General features: G+C 43.4%; 1 long non-coding RNA gene across 1 annotated transcript; it reads left to right on the forward strand.

Annotated features, from left to right (window-relative positions):
• Positions 1–1,208: 1,208 nt before the first annotated feature.
• On the forward strand, positions 1,209–6,801 carry LOC115160734 (uncharacterized). The gene is made up of 8 exons (XR_003869109.1): positions 1,209–1,274; positions 1,467–1,549; positions 1,849–1,932; positions 2,052–2,114; positions 2,212–2,290; positions 3,947–4,003; positions 6,120–6,466; positions 6,542–6,801. It is a non-coding gene; the product is annotated as an uncharacterized LOC115160734 (long non-coding RNA).
• Positions 6,802–14,035: the final 7,234 nt, after the last annotated feature.

The raw sequence follows: 14,035 nt of genomic DNA on the forward strand, positions 1-14,035 counted from the left end.
CTCTTGGAAAACAGAGGAAGGTATTATTAAGCAATGATGCATTTAAAACCCTTGACAATATTAAAGATTGCAAGTAAGAAAGTATGTTTGTCGATCTGATTAATTGAAATTGGCAGGTACTGTACATACTTGTTCTTGTGACAAGCAACAAAGTAATATTGGTAGATTACAGAATTAGAATTTTTGTGGCATGGCAAGTTGACTATGAAGGATTGTTATTTTTTTGGTTCCAAGGCTAAGTGAATAATTAATGTGATTGCATAATTATGACTATGAATTCTTGTCATTCATATTCATTCAACAATGCTTTCGGGACATTCATCTCGCTAATCCATTCTCATTGAAATATAACTAGATGTATTGCATATTCAACTTCAAGTAGCGTTTGTGTTTCAGAGAAAAATAATAGCTCTCCAGGAACCCATGTAATTTCTCTTTTAACTTGTATTGGCATATATGAATCATCCAAGAACACATGGATTGAATAGTATGTGTATTGTGTAGGTCTCTAATGCAGTATCGATCATCCCTGTTGTTGTGAAAAGGGTTTTCATGAATTAAGTAATTATTGACATTAATTTTCATGTGCACAAAGTGACAGTGGATGGGTGAGGACATAAATGGTTGAATCTTCCAATGGAATTTTCCTTTGTGCACTGGCTATATACTGAGTGTACAAAACATTAGGAACACCAAGGTGTCAAGCATTCCACAGGGATGCTGGTCCATGTTGACTCCAATGCTTCCCACAGTTGTCAAGTTGGCTGGATCTCCTTTGGGTGGTGGACCATTCTTGATACACAGGAAACTGTTGCGTGTGAAAAACCCAGCAGCGTTGCAGTTCTTGACACACTCAAACGGGTGCGTCTGGCACCTACTACCATTCCCCATTCAAAAGCACTTAAATCGTTTGTCTGCCCCATTCAACCTCTGAATGGCACACATACGCAATCCATGTCTCAATTGTCTTAAGGCTTAAAAGTATTTTTTTAACGTCTCCTCCCCTTCATCTACACTGATTGAAGTGGATTTAACAAGTGACATCAATAAGGGATCGTAGCTTTCACCTGGATTCACCTTTCCTAAAGTAAATCATGCGGAAAACACCTGAACATATACACTGAGGACACAAAACATGTTCTTAATGCTTTGTATGCTCAGTGTATATGCTCAGGTGATTTCCACATAAATGGCTTTAGGAGGAGTGTGTTCAAAGTGCAAAGTCAATAAACCACCTTAGACTGAAAACGCCGGACCCTGTGAGCAACTGTACGGTGAGGACTCACTCTACCTCTTTTCAAAGACAACTTTTAGTCAAATGGCAAAGAGAAATGTAGCTTATTTCTCCTTTAGATGTGTGTACCATAATTCAAAATGTAATGGATTTTCTTCATAGCTGTTTGTATTAGTGGTTACTCAAGATAGCCACAGCTTGACAACACCATGACTTGGTGAATGTGTTATAGTGCAACCTGTTGTACCAAGATCTGAAGAGGTTTTCCAACAATGGGGAGCATTTCTGCAAGGTCATGACAGTATTTCAGCAAAGGTATGGTCAATGTGATGTTATGTACCCTATTTGCATACACAACTCCTTGAGAATATCCTTTAGCGAAGTAATTTATTTGAGCATAGTATGCTATCTCAGATTGGAAAAGTTAAACACTTTTGAAGCTGGACTGCACATATTTCATGACATTTCCATTCTTTTTTTGTTACGTACCAACATCCATTCAGAATTGCATGCTGAAGTCCTAACTTCCGGATTGGATTTGCATTACCTGTAGTTACTGTTTCACCTGAGTGTGACAAAAGTAACGTGCCTTGATGACATTTCTCTGTGACTAGGGCTGAGCTGGAGATCAGTTATGCCAAGGGACTGCAGAAGTTTGCTGGGAAACTCATCAAGGCATCCAAGTTGATGAATGACAAGTGAGTAGGGTACCTTTTCTATAAAATATCTACTGTAAGTGTAAGTCATGTGCAAATGTTTATAAAATGTATAATAGTGCTGTAAAAACACTCTGCATGTTGTTTTCATTTCCATTAAGTTCCACCTACCGAGCATGGTGCCATGTATCTATTGAAATGTACTATACAGCGGACACACACAGGTATTATACGCATGACCTTATGACCTTATGATGAGCCTTTCCTGTAGTAAAGATGTTGTTGGATATGTTGTATTCTGAGATTATGTTTTGGTTTTAGAGCACTAGGAAGTGCTTTTCAGGCAGAAGCCATTTTAGAAATTTGACAAGTCATAGAGGAGCACAAGAGGAAGAGACCTGTAAGTAGAGACCTTATTCCTCCTCCAACACATCACTCTACGTCATTCTACATTGAGACATACACTACTATACACTACTATAACACATCCTAGATCTGAATGAATGAAATAATCTTATTAAATACTTTTTTCTTTACATAGTTGAATGTGCTGACAACAAAATCACACAAAAATAATCAATGGAAATTCAATTTATCAACCCATGGAGGTCTGGATTTGGAGTCACACTCAGAATTAAAGTTGAAAAACACACTACAGGATGATCCAACTTTGATGTAATGTCCTTAAAACAAGTCAAAATGAGGCTCAGTAGTGTGTGTGGCCTCCACGTGCCTGTATGACCTCCCTACAACGCCTGGGCATGTTCCTGATGAGGTGGCGGATGGTCTCCTGAGGGATCTCCTCCCAGACCTGGACTAAAGCATCCGCCAACTCCTGGACAGTCTGTGGTGCAACGTGGCGTTGGTGGATGGAGCGAGACATGATGTCCCAGATGTGCTCAATTGGATTCAGGTCTGGGGAACGGGCGGGCCAGTCCATAGCATCAATGCCTTCCTCTTGCAGGAACTGCTGACACACTCCAGCCACATGAGGTCTAGCATTGTCTTGCATTAGGAGGAACCCAGGGCCAACCGCACCAGCATATGGTCTCACAAGGGGTCTGAGGATCTCATCTCGGTACCTAATGGCAGTCAGGCTACCTCTGGCAAGCACATGGAGGGCTGTGCGGCCCCCCAAAGAAATGCCACCCCACACCATGACTGACCCACCACCAAACCGGTCATGCTGGAGGATGTTGCAGGCAGCAGAACATTCTCCACGGCGTCTCCAGACTCTGTCACGTCTGTCACATGTGCTCAGTGTGAACCTGCTTTCATCTGTGAAGAGCACAGGGCGCCAGTGGCGAATTTGCCAATCTTGGTGTTCTCTGGCAAATGCCAAACGTCCTGCACGGTGTTGGGCTGTAAGCACAACCCCCACCTGTGGACGTCGGGCCCTCATACCACCCTCATGGAGTCGGTTTCTGACCGTTTGAGCAGACACATGCACATTTGTGGCCTGCTGGAGGTCATTTTGCAGGGCTCTGGCAGTGCTCCTCCTGCTCCTCCTTGCACAAAGGCGGAGGTAGCGGTCCTGCTGCTGGGTTGTTGCCCTCCTACGGCCTCCTCCACGTCTCCTGATGTACTGGCCTGTCTCCTGGTAGCACCTCCATGCTCTGGACACTACGCTGACAGACACAGCAAACCTTCTTGCCACAGCTCGCATTGATGTGCCATCCTGGATGAGCTACACTACCTGAGCCACTTGTGTGGGTTGTAGACTCCGTCTCATGCTACCACAAGAGTGAAAGCACCGCCAGCATTCAAAAGTGACCAAAACATCAGCCAGGAAGCATAGGAACTGAGAAGTGGTCTGTGGTCACCACCTGCAGAACCACTCCTTTATTGGGGGTGTCTTGCTTATTGCCTATAATTTCCACCTGTTGTCTATTCCATTTGCACAACAGCATGTGAAATGTATTGTCAATCAGTGTTGCTTCCTAAGTGGACAGTTTGATTTCACAGAAGTGTGATTGACTTGGAGTTACATTGTGTTGTTTAAGTGTTCCCTTTATTTTTTTGAGCAGTATATTATTCGTATCCCTTTCTTGAATAGCTTGATAATGTTGAGGAAACCGGAAAACTTGTGACTAACTGGAGTGAACAAATCAAGGTAAGCCTTCCTTAAAAAAATAAAATGTTTGCAAAGAATTGATTTAACCTTTATTTAAACTAGGCAAGTCAGTTAAGAACAAATTCTTATTTGCAATGCTGGCCTACAAAAAGGCAGAAGGCCTCCTGTGGGGACAGGGGCTGGGATTAAAAATTGAAATATTGGACAAAACACAATTCATGACAAATATTGACACCACAACACTACATAAAGAGAGACCCAAGACAACAACATAGCATGGCAGCAACACATGACAACACAGCATGGTATAGTGGCAACACATGGCAGAAGCACAACATGGTACAAACATTATTGGGCACAGACAACAGCAAAGGCAAGAAGGTAGAGACAACAATACATCACGCGAAGCAGCCACAACTGTCAGTAAGAGTGTCCATGATTGAGTCTTTGAATGAAGAGTGTTTGAGTGGTTTTTGCAGCTTGTTCCAGTTGCTAGCTGCAGCGAACTTAAAAGAGCGACCCAGGGATGTGTGTGCTTTGGGGACCTTTAAGAGAATGTGACTGGCAGAACGGGTGTTGTATGTGGAGGATGAGGGCTGCAGTAGTTATCTCAGATAGGGCGGAGTGAGGCCTAAGAAGGTTTTATAAATAATCGCAATGGGTATACGGAGATGAACAGTTTACAGAGGAGTATAGAGTACAGTGATGTCCTAGTGTCACGTGTGCTCCCTCTCTGGCCTCTAGGTCACCAGGCTGCTCGTTTATGGCGCACACCTGTCACCAGCGTTTCGCGCATTTGTGCATAATGACACTCACCTTGACTCCATCACCTCCTTGATTACCTGCCCTATATATGTCACTCCCTTTAGTTTCTTCCCCAGTCGTCATTGTTTCTGTTTCATGTCGGTGCGCTGTGCGTTTCTTGTGTTGTTTATTTATTAAACGTATTCACTCCCTGAACTTGCTTCCTGACTCTCAGCATACGTCATTACACCTATAAGGAGCATTGGTGGCAAATCTGATGGCCGAATGGTAAAGAACATCTTGCCGCTCGAGAGCACCCTTACCTGTCGATCTATAAATTATGTCTCCGTAATCTAGCATGGGTAGGAATCAAGATAATCTGAATCAGGGTTAGTTTGGCCGCTGGGGTGGGCCTCACTTTTTGCACGGGGGCATTGTCATGCTGAAACAGGAAAGGGCCTTTGTTGCCACAAAGTTGGAAGCACAGAATTGTCTAGAATGTCATTGTATGCTGTAGCGTTAAGTTTTCCCTTCACTGGAACTATGGGGCCTAGCCTGAACCATGGAAAAACAGTCCCAGACCCTTATTCCTCCTCCACCAGACTTTAGTTGGCACTATGTATTCGGGCAGGTAGCGTTCTCCTGGCATCTGCCAAACCCAGATTCGTCCGTTGGACTGCCAGATGTGCATGGTAATCTTTGTCTTGTGTGCAGCTGTTCGGCCATGTAAACACATTTCAAGAAGCTCCTGACGAACAGTTCTTATGTTGACGTTGCTTCCAGTGGCAGTTTGGAACTCGTGAGTGTTGAAACAGAGGACAGATGATTTTTACGCACTACAAGCTTCAGCACTCGGCTGTCCCGTTCTGTGAACTTGTGTGGCCTCCCACTTCACGGCTTAGCCGTTGTTGCTCCTAGACATTTCCACTTCACAATAACAGTACTTACTGAACAGTTGACCAGGGCAGCTCTAGGAGGGCAGAAATTTGACAAACTGACTTGTTGGAAAGGTGGCATCCTATGACAGTGCCACATTGGTAGAATGGCCTCAGTGACTTTAAATGTTAATTTATGGAGATTGCATGGCTGTGTGCTTGATTTTATACACCTGTCAGCAACAATTGTGGCTGAAATAGCCGAATCAACTAATTTGAAGGGGTGTCCACATACTTTTGATTACATAGTGTAGGTTCATAACCAAAGTGCATTTGTCAGGGCATTGAACAAATTCGTTCTAGCCTAGATTATATAATTTACAATTTATACAGTTCATTCCATATTGTGCATGTTCATTCAGATTTAGACAGCACAAACACCATAGCATACATAACCTTTGATGACACAACACTATATGCAATTCAACAAGTATGTTAATATACATCCTAAATAGGTTATGTTCTGTTTTCAAAAGGATTGTGAGCACAGTATTATTAAATTGGCTCATCCAGTCAAAATCAGGAGCTCCATCGTTTACCAAGAACCCTCTCAGAGTGTGAGATCAACAGAGGCCCCAGTGAAAGCAAACTGTCTTCACAGCTTTCGTTCAAGATAAGAGCCACAGCCAAGACTGATGACGAGGAAAGTAACACCCATACACATGTACGATCACAAAGATTTATCATTCTGATCTTGCCTCTGAATAAACAAGAAACACATACACAATAATGTCTCCTTCAGGTGCAGAGTGGTGTAGCATTGGGAAATGCAAATCACTTCACAATTTCACATCAGACAGAGATGAGTTGATAATGAAAGAAGGTAAGGAATGTTAAAAATAGACTGTAGAGATGGACGAAAAACCTCATTATATACTAACAAAATCATTTGTTACAGGAGACCTTCTTGACATCTATCAAAAGGAAGACAGTGGTTGGTGGTATGGGATACTGAATGGACAGATAGGTTGATGGGAAATAGCCTACGTGGAGGAGCTGCCCATGTTAAGTGTTGTAGGAACCGCAGATGTACATTTGCTCCAATACAGAATGTCATACATGGTAAAATATCAAAGAAAAACCTTCAATGTGGCAGGTGTACAGATTGTATAAATAAACTAATTCCCAAATGACCGATGAAATGTGGGAGCCTCTGAAGAACCGCACCAACTTGCATCTATTTAACATTTACATCATAAACACACATTATCATGTATTACATACACATTTTAAGTGACAGTGTATATTTGAGACAAATACACAGGATATTTCTAAAATATGTTAGAAGATATTGAACAGATTAAGTGTCTTTACTTTTCAGGTTTTAGATAGTGACAAATTCTCTCCGAACATTAGCAAGGAAGGCATAGAAGTTGTAAATCTCCTGAAGTCCCTGCTCCGAGTGGGTCACGCACTAGAGCGGTGGGTCACTCGACACAACTGTGGACAAAAATGTTTTCTATTATCACAGTTCCCAGCCCTTCATGATAACACTACAAGTTGCCCAAACCACTTGTTACTGTACTCTACCATTTACTGTACTCACTCTGGTAAGATCCTCCTTCGTTGATCCTCAGCATGAAGGTGTATTTACAGTTGAAGTCGGAAGTTTACATACACCTTAGCCAAATACATTAACTCAGTTTTTCACAATTCTTGAAATTGAATCCTAGTAAAAATTCCCTGTCTTAGGTCAGTTAAGATCACCCCTTTATTTTAAGAATGTGAAATGTCAGAATAATAGTAGAGAGAATATTCTTTAATTTCGGCATTTATTTCACCTGCAGAAAAGCACCCCAACAACATGATGCTGCCACCCCCATGCTTCGCGGGTGGGATGGTGTTGTTCGGCTTGCAAGCATTCCCCTTTTTCCTCCAAACATAACGATGGTCATTATGGCCAAACAGTTCTATTTTTGTTTCATCAGACCAGAGGATTTTTCTCCAAAATGTACGATTTTTGTCCCCATGTGCAGTGGCAAACCGTTTTCTGGCTGTTTTGGAGCAGTGGCTTCTTCCTAAAACGATATAGGACTCGTTTTACTGTGGCTATAGATACTTTTGTACCTGTTTCCTCCAGCATCTTCACAAGGTCCTTTGCTGTTGTTCTGGGATTGATTTGCACTTTTCGCACCAAAGTACGTTCATCTCTAGGAGACAGAACGCGTCTCCTTCCTGATCGGTATGATGGCTGCGTGGTCCCATGGTGTTTATACTTGTGTACTATTGTTTGTACAGATGAACGTGGTACCTTCAGGCATTTGGAAATTGCTCCCAAGGGTGAACCAGACTTGTGGAGGTCTACAATCTTTTGGCTGATTTCTTTTGATTTTCCCATGATGTCAAGCAGAGGCACTGAGTTTGAAGGTAGGCCTTGAAATAAATCCACAGGCACACCTCCAATTGACTCAAATGATGTCAATTAGCCTATCAGAAGCTTCTAAAGCCATGACATCATTTTCTGGAATTTTCCAAGCTGTTTAAAGGCACAGTCAACTTAATGTATGTAAACTTCTGACCCACTGGAATTGTGATACAGTGAAATAATCTGTCTGTAAACAATTGTTGAAAAAATTACTTGTGTCATGCACAAAGTAGATGTCCTAACCGACTTGCAAAAACTATAGTTTGTGAACAAGAAATTTGTGGAATGGTTGAAAAACGAGTTTTAATGACTCCAACTTAAGTGTATATAAACTTCCGACTTCAACTGTATGCACAGTCAGTCACTTTGGTTGATGTCTCAGAAAATGAAATGCAATATCTCACCTTGAATAAAAGAAAAACAAATCATTTGACTTTTGTGGTTTAACACATGGTCAACACTAAAACATTCAAACGGTACAACATTGCCAACAGATTTATTCCCAATTTACCATAAATTGCTCTAATTTCCAATCCCAAAACCCCTGTTTGGCTTTGTTGATATAGTATGTCTTTGTTGGCTTTGTTTTGGGACACAATCACTTTAAAGAAAGGAAAAAGTAAACACGTCCTGTTTTTTCTGAATACTCATCTACAAAAAAAAAAGTGTATGAACGACAAAATCTAATAATCCACTTCAAATCAAATTTTATTGGTCACATACACATGGTTAGCAGATAATGTGAGTGTAGCGAAATGCTTGTGCTTCTTTATATTTATCCAGGTAGGCCAGTTGTGAACAAGTTCTTATTTACAACTGCGACCTGGCCAAGATAAAGCAAAGCAGCTCGACAAAAACAACACTTTCACATTGGATAAAATAAATGTACAGTCAATAACACAATCGAAAAATCTATATACAGTGTGTGCAAATGTAGTAAGATTAAGGAGGTAAGGCAATAAATAGGCCATAGTGGCGAAATAATTACAAATTAGCAAATAAACACTGGAGTGATAGATGTGCAGAAGGTGATTGTGCAAGTAGAGATACAGGGGTGCAAATGAACAAAAAAATAAATAACAATATTGGTGGGCTATTTACAAATGGGCTGTGTACAGGTGCAGTGATCGGTAAGCTGCTCTGACAGCTGATGCTTAAAGTTAGTGAGGGAGATATGAGTCTCCAGCTTCAGTGATTTTTGCAATTCGTTCCAGTCATTGGCAGCAGAGAACTGGAATGAAAGGCAGCCAATTAGGAGTTGGCTTTGGGGATGACCAGTGAAATATACCTGCTGGAGCATGTGCTACGTGCGGGTGTTGCTATGGTGACCAGTGAGCTGAGATAAGGCGGGGCTTTACCTAGCAAAGATTTATAGATGACCTGGAGCCAGTGGGTTTGGTGACGAATATGAAGCGAGGGCCAGCCAACGACAGCATACCAGGTCGCAGTGGTGGGTAGTATATGGGGCTTTGATGACAAAACGGATGGCACTGTGATTACTCAGCAAATTGGATGCAGTCTGAGTGTTGGAGACTATTTTGTAAATGACATCGCCGAAGTCGAGGATCGGTAGGATAGTCAGTTTTACGAGGGTATGTTTAGCAGCATGAGTGAAGGTGTCTTTGTTGCGAAATAGGAAGCCGATTCTAGATTTAATTTTGGATTAGAGATGCTTAATGCGAGGCTGGAAGTAGAGTTCAGTCTAGCCAGACACCTAGGTATTTGAAGTTGTCCACATATTCTAAGTCAGAACCGTCCAGAGTAGTGATGCTAGGCAGGCGGGCGGCGATGGGTTGAAGAGCATGCATTTAGTTTTACTAGCATTTAAGAGCAGTTGGATGCCAGAGAAGGAGAGTTGTATGGCATTGAAGCTTGTTTGGAGGTTTGTTATTAACACAGTGTCCAAAGAAGTGCCAGAAGTATACAGTATGGTGTCGCCTGCATAGAGGTGAATCAGAGAATCACCAGCAGTGACATCATTGATATATATACAGAGAAAAAGAGTCGGCCCGAGAATTGAACCCTGTGGCACCCCCATAGAGACTGCCAGAGGTCCAGACAACAGGCCCTCCGATTTGACATGCTGAATTCTGAGAAGTAGTTGGTGAACCAGGCGAGGCAGTCATTTGAGAAACCAAGGCTGTTGAGTCTGCCGATAAGAATGCGGTGATTGACAGAGTCGAAAGCCTTGGCCAGGTCGATGAAGACGGCTGCACAGTATTGTCTTTTATCGATGGCGGTTATGATATCGTTTAGGACCTTGAGCGTGGCTGAGGTGCACCAATGACCAGCTCGGAAACTAGATTGCATAGCGGACAAGGTACGGTGGGATTCGGAATGGTCGGTGATCTGTTTGTTAACTTGGCTTTCGAAGACTTTAGAAAGGCAGGGTCGGATAGATATATGTCTGTAACAGTTTGGGTCTAGAATGTCTCTCCCTTTGAAGAGGGGGATGACCGCGGCAGCTTTCCAATCTTTAGGGATCTCAGACGATACGAAAGAGAGGTTGAACAATTGCGGCGGATAATTTTAGAAAGAGAGGGTCCAGATTGTCTAGCCCAGATGATTTGTAGGGGTCCAGATTTTGTAGCTCTTTCAAAACATCAGCTATCTGGATTTAGGTGAAGGAGAAGCGGGGGGATTTGGGCAAGTTGCTGCAGGGGGTGCAGAGCTGTTGGCCGGAGTAGCCAGGTGGAAAGCATGGCCAGCCATAGAAAAATGCTTATTGAAATTCTCGATTATTGTAGATTTATTGGTGGTGACAGTGTTTCCTAGCCTCAGTGCAGTGGGCAGCTGGGAGGAGGTGCTTTTATTCTCCATGGACTTTACAGTGTCCCAGAACTTTTGGGAATTTGTGCTACAGGATGCAAATTTCTGTTTGAAAAAGCTAGCCTTTGCTTTCTTAACTGATTGTATATTGGTTCCTAACTTCCCTGAAAAGTTGCATATCGCGGGAGCTATTCGATGCTAATGCAGTACGCCACAGGATGTTTTTGTGCTGGTCAAGGGCAGTCAAATCTGGAGTGAATCAAGGGCTATATCATTTCTTTGTTCTACATTTTTTGGATGGGGCATGCTTATTTAAGATGGTGAGGAAAGCACTTTTAAAGAATAACCAGGCATACTCTGACGGTATGAGGTCAATATCCTTCCAGGATACCCGGGCCAGGTCGATTAGAAAGGCCTGCTCGCTGAAGTGTTTTAGGGAGCGTTTGACCGTGGACCCATTACGGACGCAGGCAATGAGGCAGTAATCGCTGAGATCTTGGTTGAAGACAGCAGAGGTGTATTTAGAGGGCAAGTTGGTCAGGATGATATCTATGAGGGCGCCCGTGTTTACGGATTTAGGATTGTACCTGGTAGGTTTCTTGATAATTTGTGTGAGGTTGAGGGCATCTAGCTTAGATTGTAGGACGGCCGGGGTGTTAAGCATATCCCAGTTTAGGTCACCTAACAGTACGAACTCTGAAGATGAATGGGGGACAATCAATTCACGTATGGTGTCCAGGGCACAGCTGGGGGCTGAGGGGGGTCTATAACAGGCAGCAACAGTGGGAGACATTTCTGGAAAGGTGGATTTTTAAAAGTAGAAGCATGAACTGTTTGGGCACAGACCTGGATAACATGACAGAACTCTGCAGGCTAACTCCGCCCCCTTTGGTAGTTCTATCTTGACGGAATATGTTGTAGTTGGGGATGGAAATATCAGAATTTCTGGTAGCCTTCCTAAGCCAGGATTCAGACATGGCTAGGACATCGGGGTTGGCGGAGTGTGCTAAAGCAGTGAATAAAACAAACTTAGGGAGGAGGCTTCTGAAGTTAACATGCATGAAACCAAGGCTTTGACGGTTACAGAAGTCAACAAATGAGAGCACCTGGGGAACAGGTGTGGTACTGGGGGCTACAGGGCCTGGGTTAACCTCTACATCACCATAGGAACAGGATAAGGGTATGGCTAAAAGCTATAAGAACTGGTCGTCTAGTGCGCTGGGATCAGAGAATAAGATTTCTGGGCTTGGTAGAAAAGATTCAGGGCATAATGTACAGCCAAGGGTATGGTAGGATGTGAGTACAGTGGAGGTAAATCTAGGCGTTGATTGACGAGAGAGATTGTATCTCTGGAGGCACCAGTTAAACTAGGTGAGGTCTCCACGTGTGGGGGTGGGACAAAAGACCTATCTAAGGCATGTTGAGCGGGACTGGGGGCTCTACAGTGAAATAAAACAATAAGTACTTACCGAGACAGCAGTAGACAAGGCATATTGACATTAAAGAGAGGCATAAAGCAATCACGGGTGTTGATCGGGAGAGCTAAGACAATGGGTAAATGGCGATGAATGGGCAGAGGTACGCACATGACCTGAGTTCGAGACTGGGGCCGACAGATAAACAAAAAGAGGTACTGCGTTAGTGAACAGTCCAGCAGGCATCAACTGTGTAGCCGAGTGATCATAGGGTCCAAAGAGCAGCAATAGGTAGAGTCAGGGAGCCATTCGATAGTCGCTACTACGCTAGGCGAGCGGGAGACAACGGCGTTCAGCAAGCTAGCGGGCCGGGGATGGCGGGTGGGTTTTCAGCAACATCGCAACGGAAAAGCCTGTTGAAACCACATCGGACGATTACGTCGGCAGACCAGTCGTGATGGATCGGCGGGGCTCCATGTCGACAAAAGGGTCCAGGTCAATTGGCAAAAGAGGTATTGTAGCCCAAGAAGTTAGCTGGTATATGGGCCTAGCTCAAGGCTAACTGGTGCTTGCTTCGGGACAGAGGCGTTAGCTAACAGTAGCCACTCGATTATTAACCACTAGGCTACCTGCGGCCGCTTTGCTGCATAGCTATTTTTGGATCTCTAGAAATGTTCGATCGGGTTCAAGTCCGGGCTCTGGCTAGGCCACTAAAGGACAATGAGAGACTTGTCCCGAAGCCACTCCTGCATTGTCTTGGCTGTGTGCTTAGGGTTGTTGTCCTGTTGGAAGGTGAACCTTCACCCGTCGGAGGTCCTGAATGCTCTGGAGCAGGTTTTCATCAACGATCTCTCTGTACTTTGCTCTGTTCACCTTTCCCTCGATCCTAACTAGTCTCCCAATCCCTGCCACTGAAAAACATCCCCACAGCATGATGCTACCACCACCATGCTTCACCGTAGTGATGGTGCCTGGTTTCCTCCAGACGTGATGCTTGGTATTCAGGCCAAAGAGTTCAATCTTGGTCTCATCAGACCAGATAATCTTCTTTCTCATGGTCTGAGAGTACTTTAGGTGCCCTTTTGGCAAACTCCAAGCCGGCTATCATGTGCCTTTTACTGAGGAATGGCTTCCGTCTGGCCACTCTACCATAAAGGCCTGATTGGTGGCGTGCTGCAGAGAGGGTTGTCCTTCTGGCAGGTTCAGAGGATCTGGGGATCTCTGGAGCTCTGTCAGAGTAACCATCGGATTCTTGGACACCTCTCTGACCAAGGCTCTTCTAAGTGGACTCTTCTTGTAGTCCACTTAGGGGCCTTCAATGCTGCATGTTTTTGTATCCTTCCCCAGATCTGTGCCTGCGACACAATCCTGTCTCGGAGCACTACGGACAATTCCTTTGACCTCATGGCTTGGTTTTTGCTCTGACGTGCATTGTCAACTGTGGAACCTTTTAGACAGGTGTGTGCCTTTAAAATTGAATTTACCACAGGTGGACTCCAATCAAGTTTTAGAAACATCTCAAGGATGATCAATGGAAACAGGATGCACCTGAGCTCAATTTTTTAGTTTCATAGCAAAGGGTCTGAATACTTATGTAAATAAGGTATGTTTTTTTATTTGTAATACATTAGCAAAAACATTTTTTTCAGTTTTCACTTTGTCAATACGGGGTATTGCGTGTAGATTAATACATTTTAGAATACAGCTGTGGAAAAGAGAAAGGGGTCTGAATACTTCCAGAATCCACTGTAAGTAATTGGAGGAAGGTGTCTACTGTGGGTGGGGGGTTGTTAATAATAAAAATTTAAAAAAACAATAGATAACATTGATACACAACACTATA

The sequence above is a fragment of the Salmo trutta genome, chromosome 24 (assembly GCF_901001165.1).
Source record: "Salmo trutta chromosome 24, fSalTru1.1, whole genome shotgun sequence".
Lineage (NCBI taxonomy): Eukaryota > Metazoa > Chordata > Actinopteri > Salmoniformes > Salmonidae > Salmo > Salmo trutta.